The following is a 17,859-nucleotide window of genomic DNA, read 5'->3' as shown; positions in this document are numbered from 1 at the left end:
ATATTAATAAACGTTCTAATCAAGGTTGTCTTTATTACTGTCAGGCTCGCTCTATCAAGGGGTTCGGTTGGATCTTGATAAGTGGTAAAAAAAAGAAAAAATTAGATACGAAACAAAAACTAGCAACTCGATCTTCAACTGTAGCAGTGTGACCGTATAGGAGCTTTTGTAATGCCTCTACGATCATTTCCGCACTTGTTCCAGTTTTGTGATTAAAAACATTATGTTTTCTAGTAAATTTATTATCGTTAAATTTTCTCATGGTGTCCAGTTCCAACCTTCTTTAGAAAGAACTGGTCTGGGTGCCTGGCGTTGCCCGAGTGTTTGGAGGTTTGTGTTGAGCAACCCCCCCCCCAAAAAAAAAAAAAACTAAATAAATATGTAAACCCATACCGCGAAAGAGGAATAGAACGTGAAAAAAAACAACAAAAACAAAACGTGACGTTTTTACTGTTGCGCCCATCACCGAAACAAAAGTGACGAATGTTTAAATTAAGGCTAGTAACTTGAAAAGAGGGGATGACTTTCGAAAATATCGGCGAAAAAAGCAACCCTTCCCTATAGAAAAGTGCTCAGTTGATGGTGAAGCAATTAATGTTTTTAGCTAATTTTTCGATATTTCTCGTCCGAAGGACCGATCTTCAAAATAATACCAATCTCATGAAAATCCGTTGATTCTGTCGAAAGTTTTAGGCAGACATACATACATACATACATACATACATACATACATACATACATACATACAGTTAAACAGACAGGTGAGGTTTATATTATAGACAACAATCACAACACTGTGATTATTGGTAATGATGGATCTGTTTTCTAAATTCTATCTTTTTTAAATGAAACATCATTCCAAACAAGGCATGAACCCACTTGATGCAAGGAGCTAAAAATATTAGTTCACGATTCTGCTTGTTGAGTTAGTTGGGAGTATGTACGTCGAAGGGGCACACATGCTATGATTTCGTCATGGCACATTCCATTAAAGTACTTGTAAAACAGACACAAGGATGCAGCATTGTAGCGAGAGGACAGAGGTTGGAGCTTGGCTGATAGTGTGGGGCTTATTAGATTTGAGACTCATTTTGGAACGCAGTCTAATTGTGAGAGACTAACGGTAAATGCATCAACCTAACAATACTCTATACATGGCCAATTATGGCTTTGTAAAGATATAGGATACTCTCCGGTGTGAGTAATTTTCTAGCACGTTAGAGGGAGCCCGCCTTAATTCAAACGTGTTTGTGTACTTTTTCTTTCTTTCTTTTTGTTCGCTTCTGTTTTTATGTTTAATATAGTTTTGTTTAGATGTTAATTTATCGACAACTCTTGCAAGGTCTTGCACAAATACAACAGTGTGAATTTTAAACCATAAACTAGAATGGAAAGGCACACCAATAGCAATATATCACATTTCAAATATACCCCTAGCTAACTTATGCTCACACAAAAAAACAAATATAATCAGAATAAATGAATCCTTTTAAATTACGAAAAAAAAAAAAAAAAAAAAATGACGACAAACGTATGAAATGAAAAAATCGTATAATGAAGGTTAGGGAAACGAGTGAAGAGACAAAATCGATATTATTTTTTATCGATAGATTGTTTTTTTTTTTTATTTCGATTCATCTTCGACCTTCCCAGCAAGGAAAGTTTAGACTTCAGTTCGCCATCTTTCTCATCAAGATGGCGGTCGATTTGGCTAATTACGCACCTATCCTTCTCCCTCGGGTGTAATTAGCCAACAAATCAATAAAAGCAATTCGATACACAATCAATCAATCAATCAATCAATCAATATATATATATATATATATATATATATATATATATATATATATATATATATATATATATATAATGTTACAGAAGATCAGATCAAATCAATACGGTATCATAAGTTCCAAGCCTAATATTTCTTTGGTGTTGTTTATGTTATGTTTATGTAAAGAAAATTGGTCTGCCTGTCTTCAACCATATTTGATATCGATGAAGTTTGACATACTTCTGGGAGAAAGTTTACCTAATCCTTTGTGATATTATTACTCGTACTAAATAAATATTATTTCCTGATTATCGATTGTTTTGTTTAATTCTGCTAAACAAAAACAAAGTTAACTTTGGCTTTGTTATCAAGCATTATCCCTTTTATAGGGTTGACACTAGATTTCTATATGAGGTACATAGATATCCGAGTGTTTAATCAAGATTCTCCTCTATGTCTCAAATGTTGAGTTCATAATGCAATAAAGAACATTAATTTTCGTCTCCCATGTTGACCAGTTAATTATGATATTGTATGTCTTTCTTTTCGGCTCTTGGTTTTACTATAAGGTGGAACGATAAAATTGTCGCCCTAAAGAAAACAACACAACAGCTTTATTTTAAAACTGTTATTATAAAAACCAATTCAGGTAACTAAATTATGTAGTAAAGTTGATATCTATTCAATGTAGCCGCCCTCAGCCTCAATCACAGCCTTGATATGAGGTCGGGAACAGGGAGCATGACTTTTCCCAAAGTGCTGGCGAGAGCTCGGCGAATACTCGGCGGATGGCGGCGATCAGACTGGCTTTTGTTGCGGCGATCAGGCAGGCAGGTGTTGTTAGAGGTCATGTTGTTAATATTTTCAACATGACCAAACGAAGTAGTCGAGCAGATTCAGGTTGGGGGAGAAGGTAGCGCAGGGAGAGAAGGGTACAAAGTCGTAGCACTCCTTCTGGAACCACGTTTAGGTCTCTTTTGACTCGTGCGTCGGCGCCGAGTCCTGCTGTTACATGCAGGATCCGCCAGCAGGCACGTAGTTGCATCAGGGAATCACCCTACTCTTCAAGAAATCCAGGCACACTTTGTTGTTGACTTTTAAGCCGACTTCTTATACAAATAAGCCGCAAATACATGAGGTCGGTGCCTAGTAGGTAATTCAAACTGGGCTCGAGTCTTGCAACTAGCAGTAATTATTACTTCCTGTATTGATGATTGCGTACACATGAAGCCCTAGTGTCGGTAAGTATAAAAATTACTTATATTTACTGAAAAATATTTGACGCATATATGTGTATATGTATGTATGTGCATATATGTGTATATGTATGTATGTATGTGTATATGTATGTATGTGTATATGTATGTCTATATGTAGATGTCTATGTGTATACACATCTATAACTAGAGTAAATGTCTATGCTTATACGTATGTATGTAATACCGTGACCGTAAAACGCTGTATTAACAAATACGAATCACATCTTCTGTTCGTATTGACAATTTCTGATTGACGTATAATTACATTTTATTGTTTACCTTCACACAAAAACGTTCTTCTTAATATTGTTTTATTTTATATTTGTTTAATATTTGTTGCATGTATTTTGGTATATTCTGGCAGAATATACCGTAAATTAATTTACGAATGTTTTTTTTTATAAAGACATCACCACTTATCAAGGCCAAGAGACCACCCGAGGATAAGGGTTAAAGAGTGTACAGTAGACAATTGGGCAATAAAGTAATCGTTAGTAATGGAAATTCGGTAAATTTGTTAACTTATATGGAACGGCTCATCAAAAATCTGTGTACGTTAGACTTGAAGACAACCATATTGTAGTTGTCTGGAAAGCAGGAAAATGGAAGACAATTCCATAGGCGTGCAGTTCTAAGAAAGAAGCTTTGTTCATGGAATCTACGTTTAGGTTTAGGCACAGATAAAGAGTGGGGAAAATTATTAATTGTGTTTTCTGCTAGACGGGTGTTTCTTGTGAAAGTTTGACGAGGGGAGGGACCATAGATTGGAACTCAGTCGAGCCATGAAAATAACGATAAAGCAAAGACAAACTCGCAAAATCTCTTCTGTGAGAAAGAGGTTGCAGGAAAGAGAAAAGGACATCTCCTACGAGGCTACGAAGTCTATTTTGAACTCTATCAAAACAGGATAAGTCCTTTCTAGCAGCTCCTGCCCAGATGTGGCAACAGTATTCCATCCTTGGACCTACCTGGCTCTTATATAGATAGAGAATTGCATCAGCAGTGAGATATCTATTGGATCGATAGAAGGATCCCACCATTTTTTCAGCAGCCTTGGCAACGGATTTAATGTATGTATTCCATTTCAGATCAGGAGTAAATGTCAAGCCCAGAAGCTTGTCAAAACATGAGGCCTCCTCAAGACGAGAGCCATTCATTTCAATTGTAATTTGTAAATACCAATATGTGGGGTTTAGTGACTTTATTTCTAAGTTCAAAATTACGTAATGTAAGTAAACTATTGGCAGCTTCTCTTCGACTTTTCGAATTTTTTTAATCATGTCCAAACGCGTTTTATTTCCTTTTTGGTGGAGTAATTGTTGCTATTTCTTCTTTTTTTTTACACAGGCATCACCACATTATCAAGGCCAAGAGGCCACTCAAGGATAAGGGTTAAAGAGTGTACAGTAGAAATTGGACAATATAGTAATCATTAGTAATGAAAATTTGTTAAATTTGATAACTTATATGGAACGGCTCATCAAGAACTTATTTACGCTAGACTTGAAGACAACCATATTGTAGTCAGCCGGAAAGCAGGAAAACGGAAGACAATTCCACAGACGTGCAGTTCTAAGAAAGAAGCTTTGTTCATGGAATCTACGTTTAGGTTTAGGCACAGATAAAGAGTGGGGGAAATTATTGATAGTGTTTTCAGCTAAACGAGTGTTTCTTGTGAAAGTTTGGCGAGGGGGGACCATAGATTGAAGCTCAGTCGAACACTTTCCATGAAAATAACGATACATCAGAGACAAACTCGCAACATCTCTTCTGTGAAATAGAGGTTGCAAGGAAGAGAAAAGGACATCTCCTACAAGGCTACGAAGTCTATTTTGAACTCTATCAAGGCAGGACAAGTCCTTTCTAGCAGCTCCTGCCCAGATGTGGCAACAGTATTTCATCCTTGAACGTACCTGGCTTTTATATAGATAGAGAATTGCATCAGCAGTGAGATATCTACCGGATCGATAGAAAGATCCCACCATTTTTCCAGCGGCCTTAGCAACAGATTTGATGTACGTGTTCCATTTAAGATCAGGAGCAATGATAAAGCCCAGAAGCTAGGCAAAATAGATTGATATGGTAATTAACTGAATAATTTTGTGCTACGAAACATATACTATTAAGAATTGTAAGTGCCAACTGAATTAAGGGAATAAATTGTAAGATGGTTTAACATCATGAAATTTGGAATATAAACTTTTGTCATTCATTCATTATATGCTCTGTAATTACATTAAGCTTCTTAAATAAGGATTGATATATATAAAAAGGAAATATAAGTGAATAATATATATTTACACAGATATATATATATATGTGTGTGTGCGTGTTTGTGTGTGTGCATGCATATGTATGTGTGTGCATATGTATATGTATGTGTGCATATGCATATACATATGTGTGTATGTGTATATATATGCATATATATGTGTGTATATATATGTATATATATATGTGTATGTGTATATATATGTACATATATGCGTATATATATGTATATGTGCATATATGTATATATATGTATATATGTGTATATGTATATATGTGTATATATATGTATATCTATATAATTATAAAACTCAAATGACCTTGCAACGAGTGATGTAACCCACTTTCCGGTTTACGACATCCAGTTGCGGATGCGCATATAAACATTAACCCATAACAATGTAAACAAATCGCTTCTTTTGCAAATTTTGACCTGCGCACTGAAATATTAACGTTATTATTTCGAAATTATTATTTAACAAGAGTGGGGGTGTTTTGCAACTATTCTTTATTACAACTATACTGTCGTTATTTTCTTACAACTAAACAAATTTAACCCGTTGACAACCAAAGAACAATTGTAGTAAAGCCAAGAATACTACTACTACTACTACTACTACTACTACTACTACTACTACTACTACTACTACTACTACTCTCTATCCGTCCCTTTTCCTTCCTTCTATTTTATTTTTTGTTTACATTTCTAGATACAAAATAGTTGTGTGAGAACGGCGAATTTGTTGACACATTTACTAATCTGTTTCAATATTAGTTTTATTTTATTTATTTCGGTTTTATTTTTTTGCTTCAGGTTTTATTAATTATTTGTTTTAGATCGCAAGTTTCTATAACTTGGTTGAAGGATTCCAATATGGGTTTTTCATTCTTATATTTCTCATCGTGCGTTTTTGCTGCTAAATGACTTTCGTCGGCGTTCGATTCGTAGTATAATCATATTTAATTTTCGATTTTTGATCCATTATTCAGAAAAATAGGTTACTTTACATGAATAGGGAGGATTTTTTTTCATGTTTGAGTGATCCGTCCGAATGCCATTAACCCGGAATAATCAACGCAACCATAAAACGTATTGTTTTTCTGTGTACGTTTTCAGCGTCCCAATTGTTCTTTTGTTTTTTTTTCACGTTTAAATTATGCAAATAAACAATTGTTAATACTGTCTTTTTTTACATCGTTCATTTCTGTATTACGTTTAATTTATTTTAACGCATTTTTTTTACAAATAATCTACTTTAACCCGTTGACAGCCATAAGAGCATTTTACAACGGCGATTTTACCCACGACCTTCCTTTTTTTTTTTTTTTTACATTTTCTTTTCCATTTAAAAAAACAACAACTTTTTTATCTACACTCTTAACATAAATAAATCCGAAAACATATTTTTGCAATTTTTCGTTACAAATACAAAAAACCGTTTCGCCCATAACACGTTCATTAAAATACACCATAATACGGTTTTGACGTCCCAAATCGGTACAATTACTGCATAAACACACGTTCTTTCTATCAATTCTTTTTATAATTGTTTATTTTTGAAACATAATCTCCTGTCGTCGGCGTTCGATCCGTAGGAAAATTGTTTAATTTTCGATTTTTGAGCGATTATTCGAAAAATAGGTAATTTTACACGATTAGGAAAGGTTTTTTTCTATGTTTGAGTAAACCGTCCGGATACCATTAATCCGGAAATATGTTTTTTTTTTAACATTTTTTATTTTCGTTACAAATAATACACCGCAAACATAAAACGTATTGTTTTACTGTGTACGTTTTCAGCGTTTAAATTATCTAAATAAACAATTTTTAATACTTTCTGCTTTTTTTTATATCGTTCATTTCTGTATTGCGTTTAAGTTATTTTAACGTATTTTTTAGAAAAAAAAAATGACTGGACAAGTCAAAGAATATTTGTCATTTAATTCTGTTCTTGAAGGAACAGAAGCTACACATTACCCAACAAAATTTCTTGATTCGATAGAATTATCAGGATTACCTCCACATAAACTTGAACTCAAAAAAGGAGCTCCAATCATGTGTATGAGGAATATTGATCCACCACGCTTATGTAATGGTACAAGACTAATAATAGAGGAGCTGTATAATAATTTGATTGTTGCTAAAATTATTACATCACAGTTTGAAGGAGAAATCGTTTTAATTCCAAGATTGAAAATTGTTTTATTTGAAGGTGACAATATTCCGTTTGCCAGAGTCCAGTTTCCTATACAATTAGCATTTACTATGACAATTCATAAATTTCAAGGACAGACTTTACAGAAAGTTTTAGTTTATCTAGACAAGCGAGTCCTTCAACATGGACAACTATATGTTGTACTCAATAGAGTTAAGCGAATGGATAACATAAAAATTTTTTTTAAAACACTCAAATTGTACAAAAAATATAAATAGAAAAGTATTGTCTTAGTTTTATTGACCTTATTATTAGCATATAAATTAAATATTTATTTTATTATTAACATATAAATTAAATAGTAATTTTATTATTAGCATATAAATTCAATATTTATTTTATTATTAACATATAAATTAATTACTAATTTTATTATTAACATATAAATTCAATATTAATTTTATTATTAGCATATAAATTAAATATTTATTTTATTATTAACATATAAATTAAATAGTAATTTTATTATTAGCATATAAATTCAATATTTATTTTATTATTAGCATATAAATTAAATATTTATTTTATTATTAACATATAAATTAATTATTAATTTTATTATTAGCATATAAATTAAATATTAATTTATTATTAACATATAAATTAATTATTAATTTTATTATTAGCATATAAATTAAATATTTATTTGCTGTACAATAAGTGCATAAGCACCCGTGCTTTTCAGCGATACATATTCAATAAAAGAAATGGATTAATATAAATAACCCGGATATAAGAGAGTTGTTAGAACCTCATAAGAAGTCTTATTTAAGTGAAAGGATAAAAAAGTTTTCTTAAAAACACTTAAATTGTACAAAAAATGTAAATAGAAAAGAATTGTCTTAATTTTATTGACCTTACTACTAACATATAAATTAAATATAAATTTTATTATTAACATATAAATTAAATATTACTTTTATTATTAACATATAAATTAATTATTACTTTTATTATTAACATATAAATTAAATATTAATTTTATTATTAACATATTAATTAATTATTGATTTTATTATTAACATATAAATTAAATATTAATTTTATTATTAGCATATAAATTAAATATTAATTTTATTATTAACATATAAATTAAATATTACTTTTATTATTAACATATAAATTAATTATTACTTTTATTATTAACATATAAATTAAATATTACTTTTATTATTAACATATAAATTAATTATTACTTTTATTATTAACATATAAATTAAATATTAATTTTATTATTAACATATAAATTAAATATTACTTTTATTATTAACATATAAATTAATTATTACTTTTATTATTAACATATAAATTAAATATTAATTTTATTATTAACATATAAATTAATTATTACTTTTATTATTAACATATAAATTAAATATTAATTTTATTATTAACATATTAATTAATTATTGATATTATTATTAACATATAAATTAAATATTAATTTTATTATTAACATATGCAGTAAATATCAATTTTATTATTAACATATAAATTAAATATTAATTTTATTATTAACATATAAATTAAATATTAATTTTATCATTAACATATAAATTAATTATTGATTTTATTATTCACATATAAATTAAATATTACTTTTATTATTAGCATATAAATTAAATATTAATTTTATTATTAGCATATAAATTAAATATTAATGTTATTATTAACATATAAATTAAATATTAATTTTATTATTAACATATTAATTAATTATTGATTTTATTATTAACATATGAATTAAATATTAATTTTATTATTAACATATAAATAAAATATTAATTTTATTATTAACATATAAATTAAATATTTTACACAATGGGTCATGAATGTTTGTTTAAATTAAATGAAAAAATTACATTTTATTTTCATTTTCTATTTCAAAAGCCATTATTAACATGGGAAGAGTGTTTTTTTTTAACTATTCTGTACTTTCAACTAACAATTTCATATAAAAAAAGATATAACAAAATTTGAATTTAACTGTAATAAGTAATATGGTATCTGTTCAGTGCACATTTACCTATAAGTATGGCCAACCACTTATAATTCAGTAACTGTAAATTAAAAAAAAATCAATCATAATAAACAGAACGATTCATACAAATCTATCTATATATTTTTTTCATTTTAATATACTTTTATATAAATTTTTCTGTTACGTGAAAAAAATAAAAAAAAACATTTTCTTTACGTCATAAGTGTCACGCTCATACATGAATTCCATAGCTAATATCACGGGTCTTCTAGTATATCTATATATATATATATGTACATATATATATATATATATACATATATATATATATATATATATATATATATATATATATATATATATATATATATATGTACACGCGTGCGCACACACACACGCACATATATATATAATCATAATTTAGGAATTAAAAATTTGTGATTTTAACAAGTTAAATTTCAAATATAGAAATTTTATTGTATGCAACACAAAGAATGCAGTAGAGTAAAATTTATTTCCTTAACCCATGAGTTTTCGATGTTTATACACCTCACTGGAGGAAAATATTAGCAAATATTATAAAAGGTTTGCATCTGATTTACTAAAAGCAATAAACATAGAAAATTAAATTAAATGTTTTAAAAGTTTTTAAATCATTTTAGCTACATAGAATAAGGGAAATTGGATATTGATGCAGCAAACAAAAAAAAAAAAAAAAGAAAAAAAAAGGATATTGAACTTCAAATCGAAAGTGCATACTAAATCTTGTAATGGAAGTTCTTGGTATTCGGCAGGTAAAAAGATCCATCGCGTATTGTAATAAATCCAAGGAAGCTGGTAACAATCCAATATATATTTCCAGAGTTTTCTTTAGTTTGATTGGATATCCGGTAAATCTTTGATTATATCAATCCGGTAAAAATTCAGTTCAAATTTTCAATCAATGTGTGAATAAGATATCTGTAGACAGGCAAATGAAATAAAATTAAAATTAAATGAAAATGAAAATAATTAAATAAAAGGATTGCTTATCAAACCAAAGCAAAATAGTCTTTAAAAATAAGATGCAGTTTTTGTTATCAAGATTATATTTGTAAGTCAGCGTAAGTGAATATATATATATATATATATATATATATATATATATATATATATATATATATATATATATGTGTGTGTGTGTGTGTGTGTGTGTGTGTGTGTGTGTGCGTGTGTGTGTGCGTGTGTGTGTTAATTATTTACTTGAAACGTATTCGGTTTATACATACCAATTGCAATGTATTAAAAAAAATCTTTCTCATAAATAAAGTTTTTATAATGAAAATTTTTTTAATATAAATTTGAAAGTTCCAGAGCATATATACTGTAATATAATAATTTTCCAAGTTCTAAATATCAAGTTTTCTCAGTTGGTCATTTATTACTTTTCAAAGAAATCCATTACAATATTGTTTCATATTGCGACTAACAAGTCTGCAAAATTATGTTATTGCTGCATATTTAGCACGCACTCATCAGATGTTTAGCTTAAAAAATTATTCAAAAGAACATTTTGACAACTTACATGGTTCATGCAATTGACACGTTCTTCCGTTCCTTCTCATTTCGAAGATTATGGTCAAACTGAATTTATTTTAGCTTATATTAATTATTTTTGTTTTTTTTTGTTATTATCGTTATATTTTGTTTTCATTTTATTTAAAGTTTTATGTGTTTGTTTTTATTTTTTATGTATTTTACCATTCTTCGAGTCCAACTTTTTATTTAAATGTATTATTATGATACTATATATATATATATATATATATATATATATATATATATATATATATATAATAATATTAATATAATATATATAATATATATATATATATTGATTATTACGGATTTAAAAGTAAGAAACCTCCACCCAATATTCCACAAATAACATTATTTGAAAAGGATCTTTACACTTTAATAAGGAACTTAGAATTCCATAAACATAAAAACAATTTCCAGAAAAAACTTGATAATATAGTGAAGGAAATTACAACCTCCGAAGAAATATATGTAAAAGCGGATAAAACTTATAACTTCTACAAGCTAAACAAACAGCAGTATGAAAGTTTGATACTAAAAAAACCTTACTAAGGACTACAATAAAATTAGCAATGAGGATATTATCACATTAATAAACAACAACAGTAAGGGAATAACGGATACGTTAAAAATAAGTGATAGAGTAGGTAAAATTACATGCAACCAGGCTTATATCCTTCTGAAGGACCATAAACCAAATTTCAGTACTAAACCAACTACCAGACTGATAAATCCGATGCGTCCTGAAATTGGAAAAATTAGCAAAAAAATATTAGAAAAAACAAATTTAATAATTAAAAAACATTTTAATTTAAACCTTTGGATAAATACCTCCGACTCAATAAGTTGGTTTGTAAATATTAAAAATAAGGAAAGGGGCGCCTTCATACAATTCGATATCTGTGAATACTACCAATCAATTACTTATGATTTATTTGAAAAAGTAATGACATTTGCTAAGAAATACACTGGTATTTCTAACGAGGAAATTGACATCATAAAAAATGCCGAACCACGATTTTGGTCAATAATGACCAGCAATGGACAAAAAACGCTGATTGTAATTATTTCGGGGTATCAATGGGATCACTGGATTCAGCGGAACTCACGGACCTTGTAGGCTTGTACATTTTACACAGTCTAACCAATAATAATGATATTGAAGAAGGAACAATAGGACTCTATAGAGATGACGGTATAATGTTAATAAAAAACGCTACCCGTATAAAATGCGATAAAATTAGAAAGATTATACACAAAAAAATGAAAGAATTTGGTCTCAAAGTAGAAATAAATAGTAATTTAAAACAGGTAGATTTTTTGGATGTAAGTTTTGACTTGCAAAAAATAACTATAAACCATATTTGAAAGAAAACACAAGTCCTATATATATTAATCCAAAGTCGAATCACCCACCTTCCATCATTAATCATATCCCAGCCTCGATAGAAAGGAGAATTAACAATAATTCATCTAGTGAAGAAGTTTTTAATAGCTATAAAGAAAGATACAATGTAGCATTAAGAAATAGTGGTTTCAAAAACGCAGACATTACATTTGAAAAGAATAGTAATGATGAACGCAACTATAGTAATAATAATAATAATAATAATAATAATAATCATCGTAAAACAAGAAACAGGAAAATAATTTGGTTTTTACCTCCCTTTAATAGTGCTCTTAAAACTGGACTGGGTAGGAAATTTTTGCAATTGCTAGATAGGCACTTTCCCCCAGGTAGTATATTAAATAGTATTTTCAATAGAAATACTATAAAATTGGGTTATAGTTGTTGTGAAAATATTGAAAGAATTATTAAAAAGCATAATAATAGGATACTAAAAGGCAATAATAGTAAAAATACTGGGGAAATAAATCATAATGATAAAGATAATAATGATAAAGATAATAATGATAAAGATAATAATTATAAAAATACTGAAAAATGTAACTGCAAAATTCCTAGTACTTGTCCCATGAATAATAAATGTTTAACGACATCAGTAGTTTACCAAGCTAAAATATTCCCTGAGGAAAATCCTAGTGATATAAAATTTTATATAGGTAGTACGCAGGCAACTTTTAAAGAAAGATTCTATGGGCATAAAAGTTCTTTTACTAATCAAAAATACGAAAAAGACACATCATTATCACTTCAATATTGGAAATTAATAAAGGAGAATAAAACTCCAAAGTTAGAATGGCGGATCATAAAAAGATCGAAAGTATGTAATTCATTACACGCACCGTGCTTTTTAGTCCTTCATGAAAAATTAGAAATAACGAATTTTAAAGACCGGGAGAAACTATTGAACATTAAACAGGAAACAGCAATTTCCTGTAAACATTTCCAAATACATTCACTGAAAAAATTATAAGAATATTAACGAATTAATCATACCATCGACTTATATATTGTAATATGCTTTATTATTTATTTCAGGATTTTAAACGCTAAATCTTATTTACTTACTTATTTATTTTAAACGCCAAATCTATTTTAAACGCTAAATATTTAACGAAGAATCTATTAAATTTTATAAAAATAATTTTTAGTGAAATTTTTACCGTGAATAATATAATTAGACTTAGTTATTAATATACTTAACCACATTATAAGAGTAATTTGTATGCATATAAATTTTCACGTTTGTTTGTATATATGTCGGTACTTTTTTATTATATAGAGAAATAGCGCTAAATTTATAGTTTAGTAATATATGTATATATTTATATCTCGATTTTAAGTGGAAAAAAAACCTTAGTTAAATTTATGAATTGCTCTGATATTGGAGTAATAGTTCTAAAAATCCGTATTAACAAAACAAACGAAAAACAATTATAATTAAAAGGGTTGGAGTTAGAAAATTTAATGCAAACTTATAATAAATCTGCTTCAGAATTATACCTTGAAAAACCTAACATTATTTTGTGAATAGGTTATATTTGTTTTGATATAGGTTGTTGGTACCCCTCTTTCTTTTTAGAATGGTTCAACCCTGTAAAGTTGACTTTAATATAAAGAGATGGTCTTTATTGAAAGTTTCGTGGATGGTTTTTGGCCTGATGAGGTGATTTTCCCTGCTAGGGGGTCATTGAAACACGTTTGCTAATGTGTAGCCAATAGCTCTCCAACTCTCTCTCTCTCTCTCTCTCTCTCTCTCTCTCTCTCTCTCTCTATATATATATATATATATATATATATATATATATATATATATATATATATATATCCACAATTAAAAAACGCGGCAGGCTAAGCAAACTATGAAAATGCAAGCCAGAAATCGTAGATTCAAGTTTCGCTCCCATCTGTAGAACATATCGGAACTTGAGATTTGAAACCCGAATCACTTGCATGCGAAACGAGTACCCTACCATTCGAGCTACCACGTAACATACAATAAAGTCAACCGACTAACACAGATCAAGCAAACCGCGGCAAAGTTCGTGTTGAATAAACCTACTTCTTTTAAACAAGAGGTGTAGTCATCCGAGCACCTGGCTGATTTCTCAAAAGTAGGATTTTACTCCCAAGGTCAATGTCATCCAAGAAGCTAACCCAACAAGCGGATTAATATTAGAGTTTTTGAATTTGAGATGACAGATATTTATTTCCAAAATCAAACAGCTCAATAACCTACACAAACCGTAAAAACACACACCAGATGTCCTAGATTCAGGTTTCGCCCTCATTTGGTCTCATCAATAGAACATATCCGAACTTTGGATTCATACAAGTGACACGGGTTTCGAATCCTGAGTTCGGATGTTTTACTGATGAGCACAAATGAAAGCGAATTCAAATCTAGAACTTCTGGTATGCAGCTTTCATGACTTGTGTAGGCTGCGGCCTTGATAGATTGTTGAAATAATTATATCTATATAATTATATATATAAGGATTACATAGTTTGTTTAAAGCATTGTTTAGTGTGTATATAAAGTACAGGAACGGATAGATATGCACTAAAGCAAATTAGGATATATAACGGTCGAATAAGATATGCAGATTCCACTTTACACCCCCCACACACATGTGTGTGTATTGGGGAAGAACGTGTGTGTTTTCGATTTTTTAAATCGATTTGTAATAAAAATACTTCAGAAGTGACGTTTGAAGTACAGAGTAAACGTCAAAAGTAAATAAAAAAAGTATAAATAATAGAAATAATTACATCTCTTGCTCCAACAAATAGAAACAAAATAAAGCAACAACAAAAAAAAACATAAAAAAACAAACAAAAAGCAAAAGATAAGTAAAATATCAATTCACTATTCCCATAAAACTCTTGAAAGGAAACAATCCCTTAAAAGTAAAAGTGCATTATACGATGGTCGTACGAAAGTAATGCTTCCAATTTTTTTATTCCGCCTGGATAGATCAGGGGGAATTATAAATTGCATTGTTATAATGACTGAACTTGTGCATTCGTGACCTGCTGAAGATATTAATAATGTAAGACTCTAAGTAAGCAACCCCTGTAATGGACATGTATCAGAAATAGAGATGCGTCATTGAATTTCTGGCAAAAGTGCATTGAGAATGGTGATAACTATGTAGAAAAATAAATTCTGGAGCACCAAAGGTAACTCGTTTTAATGGTACCACCTCTGTCTTCGCAGCTCTTCAACTTTTTTAATTAAAAAAAAAAGGAAGCTTTAATTTTGAAAAGACCCTCAGTGCAGGGTGTCACGATTAATACCAGCCGAACGATTCGAACCCGCAACACGAGACATTTCTGGCTCGATTAGCGGAGACCGCATCCATTCGGCTGCCATTAACTGCGTGAAATAGCGTTGAATTTAAACATTTTCAATTTTTTAAATGTTCATTTACGTCAGTCAGAGAGTGATCTAATCGTTGTACGATGATCTATGCATAAGAGCTAAATTGACCGACTTTAATTCAACTGAAAGTGCTCTACGATAAGAAATGAATTTCTTAAAGGGGTTGTCATAATTATTTTTTTACTATAATAATTAAATGATTAAATACCTACAGACACTAGTGTTTCATCCTTTCGGGATTCTTCAGTATATATTCCCCAAAACCTCTTACCTTAATGGAGGGGAGACTAAAACTTGTTGCTATAGTTTCAAATGATCTAAAATAACAGCAAGTGGAGACTTGATTCCAAATATTTCTCATCTGTTATATTTCCCCACATTTGGAAATAGGGCACGATTGTGAATATCTTTAGTATCAAATAATCCTTATACACTGAAATTTACTTTATGTATGAAAACCAAAGTGTGGAGATATAATATATGAGATATAGTTGAAATCATGTCTCCCCTTGCTGTTATTTTTAAATCATTGGTAACCAAAGCAGCAAGTTTTAGTCTCCCTTCTATCAAAGCCAGAGGTTTGGGATAAATATAAGATATTTTGTAATTCATATTTAAAACTAGAAAAACAAATGACTATAATTGAAACATTTTATGGTTGTAAAAATGTGCCAAAAATAGGCTCTGGGTGATGGATGATCCCTGAATGTGCTACCTTAAGGGCAAATGTCACATAGCTTACTACGCAATTCAGGCCATTATCTTTCCAACGTGCCTTCATTTGTTAAATTCTGATCAATAGTCGCTGAGATCTGGAACTTATAATATTGCCAAAAAAGGTAGTATATCTATGGATATATCTATACTCGTAGCCAAATTTAATATTGAAATGCTCATATCTTTGGTTCTATGGGACGAAACTACATGAAAATGTACAGACTTTTTGAAAATTATAATACTATTTTATGGTTAAAATTTTATGACAATTGGTAAAAAGAACCTATATTTTCCGAGCAATAAAATATACAAAAATTTGCCTACATTTGTATATATATAGTGTCCTGCATGCCAGCTTTAGTTTGCTGCTTCGGTTTTCTCTCCTGTGAATTTGTCAAGTCACTATATATATATATATATATATATATATATATATATATATATATATATATATATATATATATATTCGGACAGATGTACTATCGGGACCCATGGAAATTAAAAAAATCATTACTTTTAACTGTTCGAGATTACTGCTGGGCTTTTTATGGACTTCCAACACGAATGTGGATTTCACGATATTACTGCTGCAACTTTGTTCAAATTGAAATATATTTAAGTAATCTGATTAATGTATTTTGAGAATGCACACACACACACATATATAGTAAAGGGAGTTCTGATGGCGATCTGTTAATATCGAACTGTTGATCGATCCATGTATACTCATAATGTTTATATAATTTTATTTATAAAATCTCTACACATGTATTGAACACGTTAAAAAATATGTGACTCTCTCTCTCTCTCTTTCTCTCTCTCACTCTCTCTCTCTCCAACTTTCCCTGTTTTCCATCAGCTGCCTCAGATCTTCAGCATCACAGTTGGTGTCATGTGCAATTTGCTGGATGTATGTGGATCTAGGTTATCCTATGATCATACGCTCATACCGTGGAGTCCATAGCAATACATTTCTCATCAGTTTTGTTTGCTCCTGCCAGCGACCGGCAAATCGTAGGGGTCGCTCCCTGATGATAATAGATATGGCAGGTAGTTTGACATAAAGTTGCTGCTTAGTGGGATGATCTTGGCAAGATATATTTAACACTTCGTAGCCACAGGCGTACGTGCCGTCTAGCTTTCTTTCCAATCTTTTGGTGAGTGTCCAGTTGGAAGCAGCGTAAACAAGGACAGACTCCACTACTGCTCTAAAAAATTGCCTTTTCAGTTAGTCTTGAAGTCCATACTAACCACAGCTTATCCAATGCAGTCC

The sequence above is a fragment of the Euprymna scolopes genome, chromosome 12, assembly GCF_053919585.1.
Source record: "Euprymna scolopes isolate OS-2025 chromosome 12, ASM5391958v1, whole genome shotgun sequence".
In the NCBI taxonomy this organism is placed as follows: Eukaryota; Metazoa; Mollusca; class Cephalopoda; order Sepiida; family Sepiolidae; genus Euprymna; species Euprymna scolopes.
The sequence above is the reverse complement of the archived record's forward strand: the minus strand, read 5'-3'. Positions refer to the sequence as shown.